We start from the raw sequence: 21,795 nt of genomic DNA on the forward strand, positions 1-21,795 counted from the left end.
GGGCTCTTAAATGGAGGCCTTTTTTTCCCCGCGGAACGGCGAGAGAGCCAAAAGGGGCCTCGTGTCGCCCGGTTATGTAAGACACGATCCCTCCTGAAAACGCACAATTGAATCGGGAAGGATTTATGTAATTAATTGACCAGTCTTAACCTGTTATCGTGATGTAAGGAATTTGGAACTCATTAATTTGGGCCCTGACAGATTTCATATTAGAGCTGGCAAATATGGATTGAGCCTCTTATTCTTGTAGCAGCTGGAATTTCCATGACAGTGAGGATTAGTGAAGAAGACCTATTGCTCAAGTCAAACTGCCTCTTTTGTAATCAGCAGCCCTGCTCTGCATTAAAGGGGTAATGGGAAAGAGGAAAAAAATAAATACCCAAAGGGGAAAAAAAAAAAAAAAAGCGAGAGAGAAATGTATTCATGTATGGAGCAAAGCAGGGGAGGGAGAGGAGGGATGTATCCTGGAGAGCACAGGCACCAGAGCTGGGTTTTCCCAGCTCCATGGCAATGAAAATGGCACAAAGGCAGCCCCGGGATGATGTACAAGGGAAAGTGCCTGACGGCCTGTAGCATCAGCATGGACTTTGCTGTCTCTGGCAGACCTTCACATGGAGTCTCCTGGGAGCCACCGAGCACCTGGGGCTGCAGTGTCAGAGGTTCTGGGAACAGTGTCTAGGCTACCAAGAGCTGGAGGAATTTAGAAATAGAGGTGTCATGATCCCGGGGAAGGCAGGACTGGGAGGTGCCTGTCTTTCAGCCTGGACTGTGACACCTTCCCCAGTGGCGAAAAAGATGCTCAGGGTGAGTAAGAACCAGGTCTGGGGACAAAGACAAGCCTCCATGCAGCCATGGCAAGGGTGGCTCTGCACACGATATGCCTCAACTTCCCAAGTACAAAGACAAGAGTAAGAAAACTCTGTTTGTCCACTGGTTCATATGACAACCTCTCAGTATGGTTTTTCATGGTGCCTGGCTGGGGAGGGCCCTCATTCCATTATCATTTCTTGGCATTGATGTAATAGTAATAACATTGAGTGTAGACAGTATGGAAACAGTCTAGGAGCTTTTATTTTCTCTCCTGGCAACCTGTTAATGACTGCCCTGGTGGTGAATACAGTTGTTAGCCAAGACGTTAAAAGGTTTTCATGATGCATCATCATATTTCTACATGCTTAGTGTTTACCTACTCTTGTGATAAATGCTATGCAGAGATGAAGGGTTATTTTTCCTTTCCTCATTGTTTCTTTTCTTTATGCCATTTGGTAGTTGAACATTTCCCCTTCATGATTGCTTAGATCTGCCATTTGCTCCTGTGGAGAAAGGAAAAGATGTAAAACAGGGGTATGGACAGTAAACCCACAATTGTTTGCAACAACTATAATGGCATGCAAATTAAAAATAAAACACAACTACTAAGGCCTATCTGGCTTGAGTCCTCTGGACATCTTTGGCCATATACATATTATCTTGTTGTCCATCATTGTACTGGAATGATTATGTGGGTCCTGGTAACCAAAACGTGAGCATTCAGTCCTAAATTTGGGAATCTTCCAGGAGTTAAGCACTTAGTGCTGGAGTCCTCACCACACTGTAAACTCTTTGAAGAAGGGCTGCTCTGTCTTGGGTATACAGATCTCGTTCTATTGTAGGCTTTACATTGCTCTTGTAGTTGTCAGCTAATAATGTGGATCATAGCTTTAATCTCCTCCATTTGAAAGAACAACAACAAAAAACCCAACTAAGACCAACAGATTGTAATTTGATTGTGCTCCTTCAAAGAATGTATTTTATTTTACTGTCTCCTGATAAATTAAAAAATCTTCACACATGTCAGCTATCACACGTTTCCCCAAAGGTAGGGAATAAGTTATCTTTTATGATGGTACACCAAACTCAACCATTGTCTCACTCAGTTTATCTTTGCTTTTTTTATTGATCAGGAGGAGCAAACTACTCAGGTAGTGCTGCAGCTATAGGTTTTACTAAACTGTACTAAATTTTTGTCAGGCACAGCTAATTTCCATGTGAAATGTGCCAGCATATGCCTGAGTTTAGAATTATTTCAAACAGCAATAAAATACATTGTAAAGTTTAAATGGATGCTGTAATTACAAGTATTTGCACTTTCTCTGATTTTTTCCCATGGTTATATTTAAAATATGCCTGAGTGGTAGAACTTTCCTGTGGCACCTATGATTTTGAGTGCTTGCAAAATTACTAGTAGTGTCTTCTCCCTTTTTTTTTTCGTTGTAGGTAAGAAAACAGTCATCAGCTGAGATGAGTATTTTGTCAGGCTCTTATGTTATTTTTATTCTTTCATGGTTAATCAGAAAACAAAGCAAAAACATATACAGAAAACTGAATACAGAAAAAAAAACCAGTTAAGCCTTCTGAACAAAAACATATTTGCGTCAGATATTTTGTAACTTACAAGAATACCAGAGGCCTGTTTTACTTCATGTACAAACACTATATGCAAATTTCACAGTAGAATTGGTTAAGACATATCAAGTGCTGGTTCAGTTGAAGTCAATGGTAAAAACTTTGTGCTGCTTATGCTGAGGGTGCAAACATTCTGTTTTCTGAAAGGCACTCAGGTTAAAAATGACATTTTTGTTTGAACAAATAGCTGGCCTTTTAAAATGTGCTTTATAGTTAATTTCTTCCTGAAAACAGGAAAATGTCTGCTTTGAAATAGAGAACGTTTTAAAAGTCATTTTCAAACACAGTGCAAATTCATTTTTTGTTTCTGAAAGATAATAGGTAGTAGATGAAGTTCTGGGTTTATTTCCTATTTTTGGTGTACTTATGCTTATGTTAAGTCATGAGTCTTCAATGTGTGGTATCATAGGATTGTAGAATGGGTTGGGTTGGAAGCAACATTAAAAATCATCTAGCTTCAACTCCCCTACCACAGACAGGGATTCTTTCCACTAGACCAGCTTGCTCAAAGCCCCATCCAACCTGGCCTTGAACACTTCGGGGATGGGTTGTCAACAACTTCTCTGGGCGACCTATTCCAGAACCTCACCACCTCACAGTAAAGAATTTCTTCCTAATATCAAATTTTAACCTACCCTCTTTAAGTTTAAAGCCATCATCCCCTGTCCTAACTGATCAATAATAGCGATGATAAAGTGGACTATGAAGTCTATCCTTTCTTTCTGTATTTTTGTTCTTTTGAAGTACCATGTGTTTCCAGTTCCTAAAACCTCGCACAGGTTCTTATTTCCTTTTACTTGAACAGGTAGTGAAAACTGTTTCAAAAGACAGTATCTGCTTGTCCTTAAGAAAGGGAATTCTTGTGATTTTTCTGAAGTCACACCTCTGAGCTGAGCATCAGGAATCTTGATTCTGTTTTATTTCCTATTTAAGCAATACATTATTAAAAGGTTTCTGTGAGGAAAAGGCAGTCAGCAGCCATAGGTGGCCAAGCCCCTGAAAAGCCTGGGTCAGATGACGGTGTTAAAAACTTGAAAGTGCAGCCCTGAGTTCTTCAGAGAACTTCTCACTTGGGCCTGGATCCCCTGAGGTATTTTAGCAGCTCACTCCCTGAGTTGTGTTCTTCTGGACTTGTGATTATTTCTTGGAGGCTTTTTTCCAAATTTTGGGTTTGTGTATTTATCCCTGTGTGGGGATGAAAACAGCCAGTGTGGGGCTGAGAGATGGGCAGGTCTTTCAGGAGGGAGGCTTCTCCCTATTCCTGTCTTGTCTTTGCAGTCTACTTTCAGCATTTGCTGGTGGCTCCTGTCTGAGAGTAGATTCAGAGTCACAGTAAGTGACTGCTGGTTTGATCCAGTTCTTACTTTCTTGAAGGCAATGGCTGTCAGGTAGTAAGATACACCTTGGTCTGGACCCAGATTATTCCATGAAATTGGGCTTTAATGAGAGACCTCAATGTGGGACAGGAGTTAACCCACAAGGTCCAGGGTTCCTGTGTTCCCATTTGTGTCTGCATGCAGCTTTTTACTTCCAATGATCATTTGAAGGCTCTGTGTGTTGAATTATGAGACTGAAGCACTAAAAACGGGGGCAGAGCTTTTCTCAGAAGCTAACATTGACTTAGGGAGATCGATTCCTAAACAAATTTAGTCAGACTCATTCCCTGAAGAAGTCCACCGCATCCCTGATGTTCAAGGGCCTTGAGAGATCCAGTCTTACAACAGAAGACTAACTGTGTGAATGTCCACCTTGGAACAGTAGTACTTAGCCACAAGAAATAATTTTGTTGCAAGAGTAACCTGTTTATAATAATAGGATAGCTTCTTATTGCATGGCAAGAAATGCCTTTTAAGTGCTATTTCTATGAATCTTCTATTTTATTACTATTTTCTGCTCTCTAGAAGACCCAAAACTCTTGCTACTTCTAATGATCTAAAGCATTGGGGAGGAGGTGGGATATGACAGTCTACCCGTAAAAATGCTGCCAATTTGGTCACGCACAAAAAGAGATGTTAAAGCAAGTTTTGATCCTGGATGGTTTGAATTTTGCTGGGAAGTCAAAGCTCCACCTTGGCATCAGATTCAGCACATCATGGGCTGGATATAGGAAGTTAATAATTTGTCTGTGTTTATGATAAAGCTTCCCCGTCCAGAGTCTCAAAGCCTTTTGTGATGAGGAATCAATTCAGTCTTACAATAAACAGGATTTACTATTTTACAGTTGAGGAAACTGAGGAACAGTGAGGTGACCACAATGATGTACCAGGCATCTCTCACAGATAAGGGAAGAACAATGTTCCTCCTGCTGATGGGCTCCACTGCTTTACCTGCTGAGAGACAAAGTGCCATGCTCTTTGTGAAAATCTCACCCCAGCCATCAGCATGAAGCACTTCTAAGAGGTAGCAGAGGGGTCCCAGGTTTTGGTGTTTGATTTAAAACACCTGAAAGGCTTTTTTTTTTTTTTTACTTCCAAGCACTGTGCACTTTGGCACTTGGAAATCAAACTCCCTCTGACATCTGTTGCATCTGAAAATTTTGGTCTAATTATCTTTTGGGTTGGAAAAAGAGAGTTACTCTTCTCACTAATTAAAAAAACAGGAGGAGAGAAGAGAGAGGCAATTAGGGTACCTTGTTTAGCTTGGTTAAATAAGCAGCACTGACAGGATTTTCTCTGAGGGACACTTGCAGAAGTGATGTGGTTTTGTTGCCATCAGATGGTGTTAACATTGGAACTGGACTGAAGGAAGTGGAGCTGATGTTGACTGAAAAGTATAAGAAAGATTGATTTTGGCCAGATCTTTCAGTCTTTACTCATCCATCCATGACAGTACTTATTAAAACAATTTGGGGCTGCTAGCATGAGTAAAGACCATTTGTGTGAATGAGCACTGCAAACTTCCCTTACCAAAGTTGTGTTGCCTGTTCAGCTGATTCCAGCAGACATCCTCACAGTGTGAATTTATTCTGCTGATGGGATATATGATCTGACCTTTCATAAGTAAAAAAAAGTCTCAAAAATTGACTCAAAATATAAGCATTATCGGTAAATACAATTTTCTAGATTACAACAGCTCATTTAAGTAAAACCAAGAAGAATGTTTTAAGGTTCACATTTTGGTTTCTGAGCAGATCTTTTTCTTGGGGTGGCTGGTGACTGAGACACTTCACCAGAAGGCTGTGCAAGCTTATCCTTAATTCTGCATTGTTTGTAGAAAGAGTCGATGACTTCTGAGAAGTAGATGAAGACTGTGCCAAGGACAGGGCATTGTGCTGTGCTGGAGCTTTACTGGCTCTTCCCTCCCACTTTGTTCCTTACTAATCACAATGGCTTCCTACAACACATTTATCAGCACAGGCCACTGCCTGTAAATAAGAGAGCTCTTGTCCTTTCCAAAAGCCAGAAGTACAATGTTATCTTTCCTCTTCTCCACAGAAGAAAGCCATTAGGAAATTCCTTGGCTTAGTTTGTCGCTCCTTATTCCTGGATAATGTTGGAACCATTGTAAAAAGATGAGGCTTATGTTTCCTTCTGAAGATGGTAAACTCATTGATGCTTTGTATTGAAGAGCTGGATGTGCCCTGATGTGTTGCATCCTGTAAGGAGAGGAGCATTCTGGGCTACTTCAGGGCTTGGGAATACACAAATAATTTTGCAGGTCTGAGAACCAAGTACTTGGTATTTTTCTGGGTGCAACACAAGGAAGCAGAGTTCTGAATGTTAAATTTAGGGAAACATAACCGGGGAGCCAGTTCGTGGCTGTGATGGTGATTGCTTGCATTAGTTCATAACTATAAACTTTTAGCGTGCCCTGAAATTTCTTTTCAGGCAGTGTTTAAATTCCCATGTGGGAATAACTAAAGAGGGAGAGATCTCAAAGTAAATTTTGTAAAGTGAAATGTAGTTCCAAGAGAGGGATACTCCAGCAGTTCTCTGTTTCTCTGTCTGCCATAGCTGGGAAGGCAAGGAGGAGCCCCTGGCTGAAACTCTCCTGCCACAACTGAGGGAGACTACTTTGGCTGTGGGTTAGTGTCAGGGATGTCAGCAGCAGGAAAGTCACTTCTCTTGCTCATTCCCTGTTTGCACCACTTTGATGTGGTTTCACTGTGCCAGATTTCCCCCTCAGGAAATGGTGCTTTGGGGTCTGCTGAGAGACATGTGCTGAACTGTGCCACTTGAATGCATGATGCTTTGCAGCTCCCATTATAGATCTGGAGAGTTCAAGCTTCCCTCTCACTTAGGCAGGTATTAATACTGTGCACATGCAGAAACTCTACAGACAGAGGAAAGATTTTACTTCTCATGAATCACAGATTAACAACCAAATCACCCCCACTTACCGAAGTCATCCCCTGGGGTCAAAAGAACCATTTGTGTTAGCAAGAGAGGCAAGACCTCCCAAGATGTGCCAAAATGATCCTGAGATGAAATTGCTCTGGTCTTCCCGGGAGGGCCCGCAGCATCTTGCAGGGTCGGCTCCATAAATTGTTTGTTCTTCAGGGCAAGGACCTTGCCCTACGATTTGTCTGGGAAGCACGTGTTCGGTGCACCATACTGCAAATAATAAATAACCACTTCGGCTGCTGGCTGGGCTTGCGCTTATGAGTCAATTCTCCCTCCTGATTCATTTCTTATTTCGAGACACCAGCAGTGCAGTTTTACTGGAGTATGTCAGTGCTGGTGTTAGCCTCCTGCGCTTCCCTTGCTCATGGTAAGGCAACTGTCATCTCCTGTCTGCAGCATACTTTACAGCACTGAGGAAGAATATTAATAAGATTTCCAAAAGGCTTGCTGGCACTTTTGGAGGAAAGGTTTCCTACAATGGATGTGCAGCAAAACTCCCAGGAGACGGAGAAAACCCTCCCACTGAGAAGAGCTGGTGTCATCCCATTTCATTGTCTCTGTGTCACTGCAACACCCCTGTGATTCTTGACATGCTGCTCTGTGCTGCTCTAGTTTGTGCTGTTCAATGTAATTTCCTTGGTTGAACATCTTTATTTTAGAATTGTAACAAGGTTTGTACTTATTTCCCTATGCCTAACTGTTGGCTGCTGGTGGTTTAAGTAACAGTATCCTTCCTTTTCAGGTCAGCTAGACTTTTACCATTTGATTTTGCATCACATTTTAAAAAAGATTCAATCTTATATGCTATATTTCCATGCAGGTTAAGGGCTCAGGATCACAGCAGTGCATGTGACAAGGAAACCAGAAATATACTTTGTCAGTTAGTAACAAACACACTTAGTCCAGCAGTCAAGAAAAGAAGGCAGACGTAGAGAAGGTGATGAGGTGATGAGATCTGACGTTTACTAGATCTTTTTCTTTTGGGGAAGCTGGCAGAGTTTACTTGTTTACTACAAAATTGCCAGGAGTGCCCTTTGAAAAGCAGTGGGCACCCTCGCTGTGGTTTCTTAGCCATGTCTCACCTGCTGCCATCGCACTTAAGCCTGTCTGGGAGGTCCTGGAGTGTGGTCACCCCTGCCCTGTTTTGGTGGGAAACTCTGTGCTCTCACTGTCCCTTGCCAGGGTTCCCCCTCCTGTCCATGAGCAGCTGTGGCAGGGTGCAGCTCTGCCAGAGGCACCTTGTCAGGGCGTGCCTGACATCAGGGGGACAGGCTGACTTTTCCAGATCTGCTCTTGAGGACCCCTTAAATGCAATCCGGGCATCCTCAGTAAGTCTGTGGACATAAGAAGAGTTGCTTTCTAAATTAAGAGATAAAGCGCAAAGAAGGAAGGCTTTTGAAGTAAAAAATCTGTGATCCTAATCTTTGAAGAGCTCACATTAGATGCTGGAAACCTCAAGACAATCCAGTTCTGCATTTACAGGTCTTGACCTTTGTTATTTTTATCTTCTTTGGGTTCAGGGAGACAACTCTTAAATGGAATTAGGAGTCTGTGAGCTTGGCTCTGTATTTGTAAGCTGATGCTCATCCACTTGACCAACAGATTGCCATACTTTTTATTGCTTATTCATGCATCATATATATATTTATACAGTTGAACAAGTGTAATACTTTAAAAAGTTTGACTAATATATCAACTGCATCATCCAGACTTACATTTTAATATGTAGTACTGATATTTCTTGGTGTATTCAAATAATAAATTCCTAACTACTCTGTAAGCCACACTGAGTTTTTGTTTCATTTTGTTTTCAGATTGAAACCAGGAAGCTAATGTACATGAGTTGCCCTGTTCTGAATCTTTGTCATCTTAGACAGCACTGCTTATTGCCAGCTCATTTCACAGAGATCTATTTCAAATCAACTCATAAATTATTAATAGTACATGTGTAGGTCAGAGAGACGCTAACCCTGACAATCACACCCTAATATTCTCTCTTTAGCATCAGAAATAAGAAAGGAGATGTGAATAATCAATATTCAACAACCATGGTACATCTCATACAGATATGGTATATGCACTTAGGAAAAAAAACCCCACATCTTTGAAAAACCTGTCAGGCTGGCATTAATCTTGCATGATGAATAATGTGGCAATCTATGAATTTTTAACACCTTTAAAATGATAAAATTGTGGGATGTGATATCCAAAAGTAAATTTGTTCAAATTGGAGAATATTTTTGATCAAATGGAGATATTGAATAATGTGTAGAAAAATATTTAAACATCAGTTTAAATTGCACAGCAGGCAAGACAGTTTGTGCGGGTTTGTGACTGGAAGCAGCTTTCCGTCACAAATAATTCACCTGGAGATTTAATTATAACTCAAAGCTCAAGCAGTGACTCTTCTGAGAAGAGCCCTTACTCTGGAGGCCCTGAACAGCTCCTGGGGCTGTCTGGCAGCTCTCGCCCCCCAGCCATCACTGGCACGGAAAGGGCCACATAGTTCTTTGCCTTGCCTGGTTCCTGCTGTGCAACACCCTCTACAGAAAACCCCACCAAATCAGAGCAGGATGCTTCCAGAGAGGATGTAACACAGCAGCAGAAAGGGGCAGGAGCAGAATTTCCCCTTTTATTCACATTAGGGCTGAATCCTGGAGATGTTGTGCACACTGGGCTCTTGGCTACTCCTAGGCACTGCCAGCCCACCCCAGTGAGTAGGATCAGGCCCTTGCTCAGCTGATAGTGCTTAGTGGAAGAGGGCAAGTTTGGGTTTCCAGTCTGGAAGGAAATGAACCGCTAATGCATAGGAAATAATGGGATGGATGCTGTTTTACCTGAAGTTCAGTACAAATTTGTTGTTGACATTCATGGGGACAGGATCAGACTTTATATTTGAAACTGCCTTGCTCTGAGATTGCCTGACAAACACTAAACCAACGTGCTTCATTTAGAAACTGTCAAAAAGGAATTACTAACCTTTTATACTTATTAAAATTGCTATATGTGTTCCTGTAAAGGAACTAGAGAGCAGCTGGACATTTTAATTTTCACTGTATGCAAAATAAAAATGACACTGAAGGACTTTACCTTTTTTTTTTTTTTTAAAAAATCCTTCTAATGGAAGCATTTTATTTTATTCCATTTTTATTGGATGGAAAATAAAACGTGTTTGTTTCCCCAGATTTGAGGAGAATTAACATGTATCTGATTGTTAATATTTGATCCTTCTTTAATTATTTATGGTATCAAGGAATGAATCTGTCAAGTAAATAATGAAATGCGTACATGCAGCATATGTAATTAGGTTAGGTGCATAAATCCAGAGTGTTCACTTTATAGTTGTCAGTGCAAAATTTATTAATAATGAGAAATGCTAAGTGAAGAAAATTCCTAACAGTCTACTCATTAGTGTAGGTTAGAGCAGTTGCTGAAAAGGAAAGTTAACATTCCTCTCTTACTGCATTTCATCATTTCAGAATGTTAGTAAATCCTTATATATTTTCTTCATCTCTGCTGTAAATGTATAATAAGATCAGTCTTTAAGTTGTGCTGGGAAGGTGCACTTTGTCATCACTTTGCAAACAGACAGCTATCAAAATAGAGAGGTTCTGCAGCCTTGTGTAATTTAAAGCCCATAATGCTGTACCCCAGTCTTGCTCTCCTTAAGACACAGGAGTTCCTATATGTTTAAAGGGGATGAACTGCACTGTATTTGTCTCCTGGTGCTTTAGGACTAAGGGTGATGAATGAATGGTTATACACAAGCACAAATGTGACTATACATTTATCAGGGGTAGGATACAGGCAGCACAAAATGGTGGGTGATGCAAACTGTGTTTGTGTTGTGTGTCATCTCCTGCATTAGCAGAAGTCACACAACCACAGTCTTCACACAATATGTGTTTGCCTGTAACGTACATGTATTAGAAAAGTTCAGCTTTTAAAGGTCCAGGTTTGTAGCCAGTTGTAACAACTGTGAGACCATCTATTCCGAGTGGAGTGGTGCATCTGAGTACTTTTTGGGCCATGGGTGATTTGGTCCACACAATCACAAACCTTAATGCCAAGGGTGGTGACCTGAGCAAGGAGCTGTGTGGCTGTGCCTGGACCCAGGAGTATTCTAGCCGAACTAATAGGCTTTAGCAATGGGACTATGTCCCATGTCACTCTTACCACCCCTTTGCCTTAGCTTGCTATCAAGTCGTTTCTGCTTTTTGCAGATTAAGGGGGAAATGGTTCTAGTTAATAAAAAAACAAAACAAAATTAATCTGCGAGTTTATTCCTTCTGGGGTCTGAGAAAAATGTCTGAGAGAGATGAAACACCTGTTTGAGACAGAGAACTGTCATTGTGGGACCACAAAGAACATTTCTCAATCCCAAAAGGTATTTTTCAGAGCTCCCTCTCTGAAAGAATATTTGATTGCTGAATGTATATTTAAAACAATATTTCAATATCATTTTGAAGCTTATCATTATTACAAGCACTTCATGGGCTAATTCTCCATATCCAAGGATAGGCATTCACCCCAGCTCACTTTTTCTGTGGAAAATTAGATATCTAGTCTGAATTAGTCATCTGGGCTCCCTCCACACTCATTGAGATTCATCGCAGCCTGAAACTGGCGCTCGAGGCTAAGCCTAAGATACAGGAGGTGAATCACTCTCTGGAGATGCTGTCTCTCTCCTTGGGCTGCAGAAAGCTGATACTGGAAACCTAACTAGCTAAATGAGATGAGCTGAATCCCACACTATGCATCTGTGCTGGATCTGACATCTACCCGTGATCTTAAAGGGAAGGTGATCACATGATGACCCCACAGTAGCTGAAGCTCTTGGAGACTGACCATGCAACCACAGCGAAGTGCTTATGCTGGCTGTGCCTTATTTCTCCAAAACATTAAAATAAAGAGGACTGGATTTGCTGATCAGCAGAGGCTGACCTAAGTCTGAGCTGTCACTGAGAGCCCCCAGCCTGAAGCTGCATAACTGTATATCCATATCCCTCATTTCTGCTGGCCTCAGCATCCACACAGCGCAGCAGGCAGCTGCTTTGAGAGCTGACTTGGCTGAGCACAAGTCTTTGGGAGGTGTTGTAGGGTAACTTTTCATTTTTAGAGATCTAGCTGACCATGCAGCCCCACATTCACTAGTGCTGGCACAAGGGAGAAAGAAGATGGGAAGGCAGAAGTTGCCAGTGTTGTGAAGTGGCAGGGTTGCTGCTGCTGGTAGCGGTGCAAAATTAAACGGATTGTGAAATTGAACCCTGAGCAAAAGGATGCTGACAGCCATTCATTAAATTTTGTATCACGCTGTTAGATTTTAATCACAGCATTCTGGATCAGAATCACAAATCCTCTTATCTGCCGTAAGAGCTTCTTTCAAGCTTAACATTTTTATGCCCCATATAGGATGCAACAATATTCATCTCTGCTAGTCAAGCTTAGAAATGCATTAAACTGTCCAACCAGAAAATCAGGAACAGGCATTTAGTGATGCAAAATGGTCATTCTGCAACCTAATGCCTAAGGGACAGATCAGTCATCACAGACTCCCACTTCTGCCTGAAAAGACCAATTAGGTGACTCTGCCTATTCAACTATCAATACAGGATTGCTCCCAACAGGATATTCCCCTGTGCTTTACCCACTCTAATTTTAAATTACTCAAGTGCCAAGACTTCTATCACTTCCCTGGGGTGACCATTACACAATTGAAGGCCTGACCGTGAGGAAATGTTTCCTGATATTCTGTCACAATTTTCCTATGCTTAGACTCATCCCTTTTTGCCTAGTTACACATTCTTGAACAGCTCTACCTTCTTTCATAGCCACATAATTGCAAAACATGAGAGCCAACATTGTCCCCCGCCCACCTTTTTTTTTTTGTATGATGATTCCTGGCCACTAAACACATAAAGGAAAAGTCAGTTATTTCAACCACTGGTCTCATTAATGGTGATTTTCCGGTGCCGAGGTGCCCTGGTTATTCAGCACTGAACAAAGTTGCTCCATGAGAAAGAGTTTTCTGCACACATCCTTTGAGGAAGGATGATAAAGGCTGAACAAAGGGAAGTCTAGGAAAAAAAACCCCACCAACTTCAAGTGTTACATACTACCGTGGAAAGGGGAGTTTGCTGCTCACACATGAGTCCCCTAACAAAAAATAATCAGGATAAAACTCCTCACAAGAAGACCTTAAGGCTCACTCTGTATTTTGAGGTTTTGGTAGGTAGGTAAATGCCAGAGCTCAGTGGGTTGTGACTGGTTCAGGCAAGAGACAACAGAACTCTGCTGCAGCCCAGTGCACTCAGGCACTCTCAGGTGCCCTTGCTCCAGGAAATAAGGCTTATGTGCATCTTGTATAGCAGGAAAAGACTTGTCTCCCAACACCTTGGGCAAACGAATGGCAGATGTCCTCCTCAACAGTCTCTTCATGCTAAATAAAGGGGCAATAATATTATATTCCTGCTCCTTTCGTCTGAATAAATGCCATTCCAAATTTTGAGTGGATTCAAGATGAGCTTTCCCAAAGTCATTGCAAGATCTTTCAGCCTGCTTTAGATAGGAATTCTTTTTGAATTTTTCCCCCATACAGTGAGTGTTGCATAGTCAAACTGTTCATCTCTTTTATCAGACAAGCAGAACTGTGAGTCCGATATCTTTTAAAAAAAGATACAGTTCTCTGATTAACTGAAGAGTAATAGCATGAAATTCTAGTCTCCAATAAGTAACATATTGATGCTTATGTCTAATTTAATCAGCATCAGGGGGGATGGGGGTGCCTATTCCTTCACCATCAGTTATACAGCAGTTCAAGGTGATAAATCCTATCTGCAGAATGATATTCTGTCGACATTTCTATAATATTAATTAGATCACTGTGTCAGGCTGTAAGAAATTTGCTTAACATTCATTAGAAATTTCTTATAGATAGATAGGCATCCCTCCCTCCTTCTCCCCCTGCTCTTTCTTCTGTGATTGACAGATGAGGTCAGGATGGAGACAGCCCCCCTTTTCTCCCCATGCCTGAAAAGCCAGGTCACTGGACTCCATAATGCATGGGGAGTGGGAGGGGAGGATTATGCCTTGAAGAGATATCCTATTAAATTGGACAAAAGCTCGTCTGCCTCCAGGCTCCATCGCCAGGTCTTTTCAGCCTGCAGCCAGCACGCAGAACGCAGGCGAGTGTACAACGCAAAAGCCATTTGCATTACCCTGCAGTCATTTTTATATGTGTAGGTAATGAAGTTGTCAGTGGAGCCTCGAGTGTGGCAGAGCCTGATATTCAAATAGACCTGCCAGCTCTCCCCCCTCCTTGCCACCGCCCTCTGCTCCCCGCTCTCCCCCCATCCCCACAGCTGATCTACTGACTCCCTGGATTACTGCTTCACTGGCTCCCCAGCTCCGACTGTGCTTGCACTCTTGCCCCTGTCAAGAGCTTTTGTTTCCAAGTCAGGGAACAGGCAGCTTCAGCTGCCTGCGCACTGCTACCCGCGCTCCTGCGCTGGCCCACGTGCACCGTGCTGCCTGCACACACAGAGTGTCGTGGGCTGGCTGATGATGAGTGGCAGGTGCCCTGGACAGTCATGCCATGGCCCTGCCTGCAGCAAGTCTGCGGCAGCAGTCCTGCCGAGTTTGCAGGGAAAGCTGCCCAGGGCACCCATTAATCCCAGCTTGAACATCTGGGGCATTTTGTTGTGGTCAAACAGAAGAGAAAGGCTTCACAATTCAGCAGATTCTCTAAATGAGGTGGCATGTTCATGGTTGGCATGCCTACCATGCCCTTTTGCTGTGGAGTGGCAAAATGATGCAAACTGTGCATGTAGCCGGAAGAGAGGCAGTAACCAAGTGGTACACAGCACTTGTGTTTACCAGTGTTGAGGGGATGTTGGCAAAGGGCCTTGCAGACCTACCTTGTCCTCAAAGAAGAAACCACAGGATCATAATAGCAAGGCAGTCAGAGCTGGCCTTTGGTAAATTTTACGTCCATTTTGGGGAGAGAAAAATTTAAAAATTCCCTGTGGCAAAGCTACCTGGTAAGCAAAAGGTTTGAATCAACCCCATTAGCCTTGGAAACTAGCTTTTACTGAATATGGGGCTAGGCTGTCAGCCGGTGTTAACTGGCACAAACCTACTGAAGTCAATGGAATGACAGTGATTTATACCAGGATGAAGGCTTGGGGGATGGATACTTAAAAGGAAGGTTCCTTTGCTCTGCTTTCAGTAACTGGACCCACTTGGGGTCACAAGCCTGCAGGAGCCAGTCATAACTTCTAGTCTTGATGGAGAGATGTTACTAGGTAGGTCTGCATCTGCAGGTTGTCAAATATTCATTGTGGAACTGAAGACCATTTAAAAAAATTCATCACTCTGGTAAATATTTAGCTGCCTCAATAGTCTCATTTTTGGATCAGCAGCTTATTCATTATTTGCAGAAAAGGATATTTTCTGTGTTCTCATGAAAATGATCAATGATCCTTTAGCACAGAAGGCTCTTGGGATTAATTTATTTTGTTAGCAGTGTGCTAAAAAGACTGGTTCAAGCATTTTTTAAAAACTTACAGGAGGGTCAAACCCACAAAGGTTTCAGCAGCAGCATTTTTTGGCCTTTGTTCTTGCAATGAGATTTTTGAAAGATTCCGTAGAACCCCAGCAAGCTACAAATTTTCATGGCATGTTACGTCATTGTGCCACTGGAATTCATATGCCTTCAGGAGCTTCTTTTTGAGCAAACTTATGATGTATATAAGTGAACTTTATCTTTACAGTACAACAGCTAGCCTACAAGTATTTCCAGTATACAGGGCTATGCTAAATGCACCAACCTGCAGATTAAAGGCTCCATGAGTATAAATTGGCATGATGCACTGTAAATGATTCACAAATGGAGGAGTCCCTAAGTGTGCATTGACTCGCTACACCATAACGTCTCCTACAGAGATTTTACAGCATCATATGCCAATGATCCATGGATTAAGGACTCCCTAAGTGCACATTGACACGATAGACTGGAGCTGTTTTGGTCTATCGTGTCAATGATCCGGTGATAATGACAGTGTCTTGTGCAGATCCACTGAGACCAGAGTTGTGATTCCTAGTGGAAAAGCCAAAATTGTCCCACTTAAGTCATATTGACTATTTTGGGTGCTACAGGAACATGGACCATGTTTTCACAATGTTCTTCTCCTTCACATCAATTGAGGAATGTCTTCAGTAAGTGCAGTTCTGAAGTCTTGGTGACTTCTATGTATGTGCATGTATAGATGGGTTCATATAAAAAACTATGGACAAGTGCAGTTTTATACATTATATATGCATATATCTTTCTTCATACAGAGGACTGTCACACTAAAATTTTGTCACTGTCATTGAGGATAGCAAGGCTCAAACTTGAGGAGAGTCACTCTAGATATAGATCAACTTCCTATCCAAAAAACCAAAGCTCTCCCTACTACAGAGCAGGATGGGGAGAGGACATGAAGACCCAGAACATAATAATGCCTAATTATTCTATTCAATGCTTTTCAGAAAATTCCTCTCTGACAGCTGTAAACCTTCACTTGAACAAAATAGAAAGTTGAGATGTAATGAGTTTAACTGAGTAAACCTGTGACTACCGAACAACTGGGACCATAACACAGCCTTTTCTAATATGGCTCAAACCCAAGAGTGGTGGTTCAACGGGCTGGAGATAAATAAGACTGTGTATTACCTGTGCCATATCTGTGGAGTCTATGCAAGAGAAGAAGACAGGAAGGCCTTCATGTAAGAAAAGAGTGTTAGGGCATGTTTACCATCCAAATTTTCTGGTATTTGCAGCATCCTGAATCACTGCTCTCACCTTCAGCTACTCAAGCTTTAGAATTCCTAGGGCAGAGGAAAAGTTAAGATGACAAAAAATCAGGTTGCAAATGCAACAGCAAGAGAGGCAGAGTCCAAAACTTTTTATAAAAAAGAAGCAGAGTGAAGGTAGAAAAAGGTTGTCTCAGGGCCATGATTATCTATCTGCTCTACCTAGCTGGTTCTACCTGATCCCATTCAAACAGCAGAACTCCTGGACATGCAGGTGAAAGAAGTCAGATGTCTAAGCCACACTTTGTGTTGGGAGTTTCCCTTCTCTACCTGATAAAGCAGACATTTCAAAGGAGATTCCTGAGCAGGCTTTGCATTATAAATCTCAGAGTTGTTTCTTCTGCAGAAGAAGGAATGACACAGATGACTGGTAGAAAAATGCCAGAATAAACACTGTGCATGTGATGGGATCATGAGGAGAAAATGGAAAAGGGCAGGTGCCACAGATATAGTGAGTGCTGTTTGTGCAGAAAGAAACGTGGGCACAGTTATGGAGAGTTTCACTGGAACAGCAGTTGCTAAGTAAAGAGCACTTTTCCTGTTAAAGCACTTAGAGTGGGACAGATAATTTTTATCATTTACAGGTAGTTTTGTTTTTCAGAGGTAGAAAACCTGTTGGGGAGCTTGATTATTTTAATAAATAAAGGTGATTCTGAAGGTTCCAGGAGATGATTGAAAAAAAGAAAATATAAAAATTTAAATATACAATTAAAATTCTGAGCTATCTCAGAAGAAACTCATAATACTCTGAATACACTTAATTGAAAAGGAGAGCAAGTCTTTTATTGTGATTACAATTTAAATGAATACATTATACATTGACGACTGGATCATTTGGTAAAAGGCTTCCTAAAAATGCAATATATTGGCTTTTCAGGCCCACTGATGTACCATTTTCTGAAATGTTTAAATTCCTTGATTCCTGACAGTCTGGAAAAGGTACATATTAAGAATACTAATAGTATTTCCATCTTCTGCATAATTTTACTTTCATAGAAAGTGAAGTCTGACCTAATTTTATCTTCAGAGGTGAAATACGTGCTACTGAGAAAACTGAAAAAAAAAAAAAAAAAAGATAAGAAAACTGAGAAAGGTCCAGAGATCATCACTGGTGTTTAATAGCCTAAATCCAAAATAGCTTTTACTGTTTATAATCCTGAAATTACAAATTTCATGAAGTTTACCATTTTATTGGAAGATATCACTTTATTTAAGCACACATACAACTACTTTAATCATGTTTAAGAAGATAAGTTGTGTGATTTCCTGGTGCATGAGGCAAAAGTTTCCCTTTCCCAGGATATTACTAGTTGATTTTCAAGGTGAACTACTCCAGTCTCCCCATTCCTAGAAGTTCCCTCTCCTTGAAGGCCTGACAATTTTTGGTGACAGGTGTGAAGATTTTGAGAAACAGAAATTATAGCAAATATTCAGCATGCTAATGGTTCATTTCAAGAAATAACAAACCAGAAAAGATTGTAAGCAATTATTCAACCAGCTTCTCTCTCTGCCACAGAAAGTCAACTGGTAGATGGTATCTAGTGCAAGGTAGTCACAATGGGCACGCCTGCTCAGACAGCAATGTACAGATGCAGCAGGGAATCAGGGTATTGGGTGACTTATTTGGGGCTGCAGCTGGCACTCAACACAGTTTGCAGAGGGCAGAAGTAAAGGGGACATTTCTTGAAGAAGTACTGTGAATACAGAAGAATTGAGTGGTCTTCCAAAATGGGAATACAGCTTTGGAAATGCTCTTCACAGCACCTCTCTGTGACTGCTTTGCAATCTAACTCCAAACAAATGCTTAAGAAGCCCATCTCAGCTGACAGCTGATGATTATGCTGATGTTCAGGGATCCCAAATACTGGGGTGATGTCCTTGTTGCATTTAAGGAGAAACCATGAGACCTGATTTTAGATGAGATAAACTATGAATTTCTTTATTACTAACACAAACATCCCTAGCACACCCTGTATGTGTAGATATATATATATACTGTGAATTCACCCATCTTGATAACTCTAAAGACTTTTTCTGGTCAAGAACTATCCTTCCACAAAATTTAGCCTCATTTTTAGCCAACCTTCCTCTTCACTCCTTAGTTTGTAAACATGTACATTGTGAAATTGCTGTATCAAAAATTAAAAAAGAAAATACTGCCCACATTATTTGCTACTTTAAAAACTATATGATTGTTTTGAGTCTCTTGCATATCTTGCTCTGAGGCACTTTCACCAGTTCCTGGTGTATAGGGAAACGAACTAAATATGTCACCCAAGCTGACTGAAGTCCAAGGAGTCACTACTGTTATATTCAGTGCGGCTGGGGTAAAGCACAACAAGTGGTACCTCTTTCTATAAAGAAAGATGAAGGGTGCAGGCAGCAGGAAGACACAGTTCTACCTTTCTATTTCCTCCCCAGGCATATAAATGCCTAAATTTTTTTTAGCTGTTGATATGTGTATATAATTTTTTTTAGCTGTTGATATTTATCTGTGCTATGTGTACCTGAACAAGCAGTGTCACCCAACAGTAGTGGACGTGCAGGGTAAAGTAGTCTGTGATGACCACACACTTTATGTTCTCCAGGGTTTTACTTGAGATGAAATCTAGCCTGACCCTGAGGAATGAACACCCATTAGCAAGTGTTTCAGGTACGTTCCTGGAGCTTATCTTCTGGTTCGTTTTCCTCCAAAATTAGTTCAGCTCCAAGACAGTTTTGCAGCGTGACCCAATCTGAAGTAAATGGGGACAGTCAAGAGATTTTTGCTTCTGCTTCTGCAGGCCTTTGCTACAAACTGAAACACTGCCACTGATGAGCCCTCTAAGTCATTCAGCCTTCCAGCTGAATCTCAGCATAAACTCAATGATTTTATCTCAGTATAGTGCACAGTCTGTATTGCTTAGCACAGCCCTCAGCTATTACTGCTCGAAGAATACCAGCACCTGCAAACCACTGGCTCTGCACATCTGGGTGCATGACGCACAAGCAAACTCTCTGGGTTGTGGCATCCTTAGTACCTACTTGCTCTCCACATCAATCTGCCATGGCCTTAGCCTTCTGTCATAGACCGCAGAGTTTATTTTCAGTAAGAGACCTGTGAATAAGCACACACGTACACACGCACACACACACGCACATATAACTTTATAGCAAATTCCACTTTTTCTGAAAATGTTCCATACAGAGATGCTTGGCATGCTTCCAGTAGCACCACTTAGTGTCTGACCAGGGCTGAATCTGCCCTTATCAGTAGCTGTAGGATACACTGGGGACAGCCACTACCTGTCTCCTGCTGAGGTTGCTCCTAGATGTACTGCACACTTCAGCCAATCTGGGGAGAATACTGCTTTTCTTTGCAATATTAATGGGAAATTATGCAAAAATGTAAAACCTGACATGGATCTGATGCAGCCCATACAGAAGCTGAAAGGCCAGAAGAAGAATAATTATATTATCTCTCCTGCTTGAGAAACCTAGACAGTGCCAATTACTATTGTGGTCAAAATCATGCTGCAAATTAGAGCCCTGTCTCTCAAGTTGTTAAAGAATAAAAGAATGTGGCCATACTCCTGATATATATGGAGGAATGCAAAGTCCAAATAGGAAATAGATGCAGAAATGAAGGGAAAAGGGAAAGAAAAAGCTCTTTCTTGATTTCAGTGGCAATTAGGGTCTTCATGGATCTGAGAGAGTCAGGTCAGGAAAGGATATGAGGCTCATTTTTCCTCAGAAGTAAGGAAGGGAAAAGGGACATAATTGAGCACTAAAGAATGAATGCAAGAAATACACCTGTGCCTCAGAAGTGGGCTGCATGAGATGCATATGAAGATGGATGGGGTGAAACTCAGTTATCTATCTTTTTTTTTTTTTTTTTTTAACTTACAGATTTTGACATTTGTACCCTTAGTATTTAATTCTGAGATGAAAGGAACCGGCTTCTTTATGCAGATGAAAACTACACAAAACTTTTCCCTAATGAAAGATCTTTCAAACATTAGATGAATAATTTTTGTCCATTTGACCATCTGAGTAATTACTTTAGAATGTCCTCTCCTGTACTGCTTTGCTAGCAGTCAGACCTCTGTAATAAAATATTATGTTCAAAATATATTTTAGAAGAAAGGTATATAATCCTATTAATGGATTTCTTTAAATTCTCTGTATGTGTTTTGCAATGAAATTAGCATACCTGTAGCAATATCTAAAGTTCTGCTTCAGGATTTATGCACCCTTAATGGATGGAAATTATTTCTTTGGATAATGTAAATATCCCAAAGATTTAATGAAGCCATAAAAACATTCATTAGACTTCTGTAATTAGAATTATAGTTATGAAAGCTTCAGTGCTAAATATACCTGCAGTATTTGTTTCAAATTTTTAGTAAACAGCCTTAATCCAGGGGAAGAGCTCTGAGCTGGGGAGGTGGAATTCACCTCCAAACTCCTGAAAGGGCTCACCTCCTCTCAAACTGGGCAAATAACCCACGAAACTACATTTATGGAGACCAGCTCCTCCGGGCCACCCACAGCCTTCCAAGATCCTCTTTTGGGGGGCTGCTGTGGAGCATGCCTTAATTAAATGTCATCCCCAGCTTGCAAAAAAGGCTCAGATAGATACTTCATTTCTCAGGCTGATGTTTCCTTGATGTCAGATGGGGACCACAGTTATGTTTTGGAAATCCCTTGGGGGCATTGCATAACCATATATGTGAATGTTGGGGCTGAATCTGGCCCTAAATTTTCACTGTAAGTGGAGTAAGGTAACGCTTTTTAATGAATGTTGCAAACCAAGTAATTTCTCCAATTCTGGGTTTGTTCAGGCCACTTTGCTCTCATGCAAGTGTTTTCTCTGTTTTCTATGCAAAGAACAGCAATGACACAGAGCCTAGTGATGACGTCTCAGAATCCAATCAGAAAACCTGCATAAAGATGAAAGGTCTTACCAACGAGAAGTGAGCTTGCTAAACTGCACCTTTCAATGAATTCAGACAAAACTGAAAAATGTTGTTGATATCAGATCCTTAGGCTGATTACTGAAGCGTTCGATTTTTCAGCATGTCAATTCATCACTGTCTACCTGGTTATATTTAACACTTTCTCCTGTTTCCATCTTGCCTGCTGAGATAGGCAATCTCTGTCACACGGTATC

Source organism: Empidonax traillii, unplaced genomic scaffold (assembly GCF_003031625.1).
Source record: "Empidonax traillii isolate 1590-97213 ecotype Southwest subspecies unplaced genomic scaffold, ASM303162v1 scaffold17:size2698205, whole genome shotgun sequence".
Lineage (NCBI taxonomy): Eukaryota > Metazoa > Chordata > Aves > Passeriformes > Tyrannidae > Empidonax > Empidonax traillii.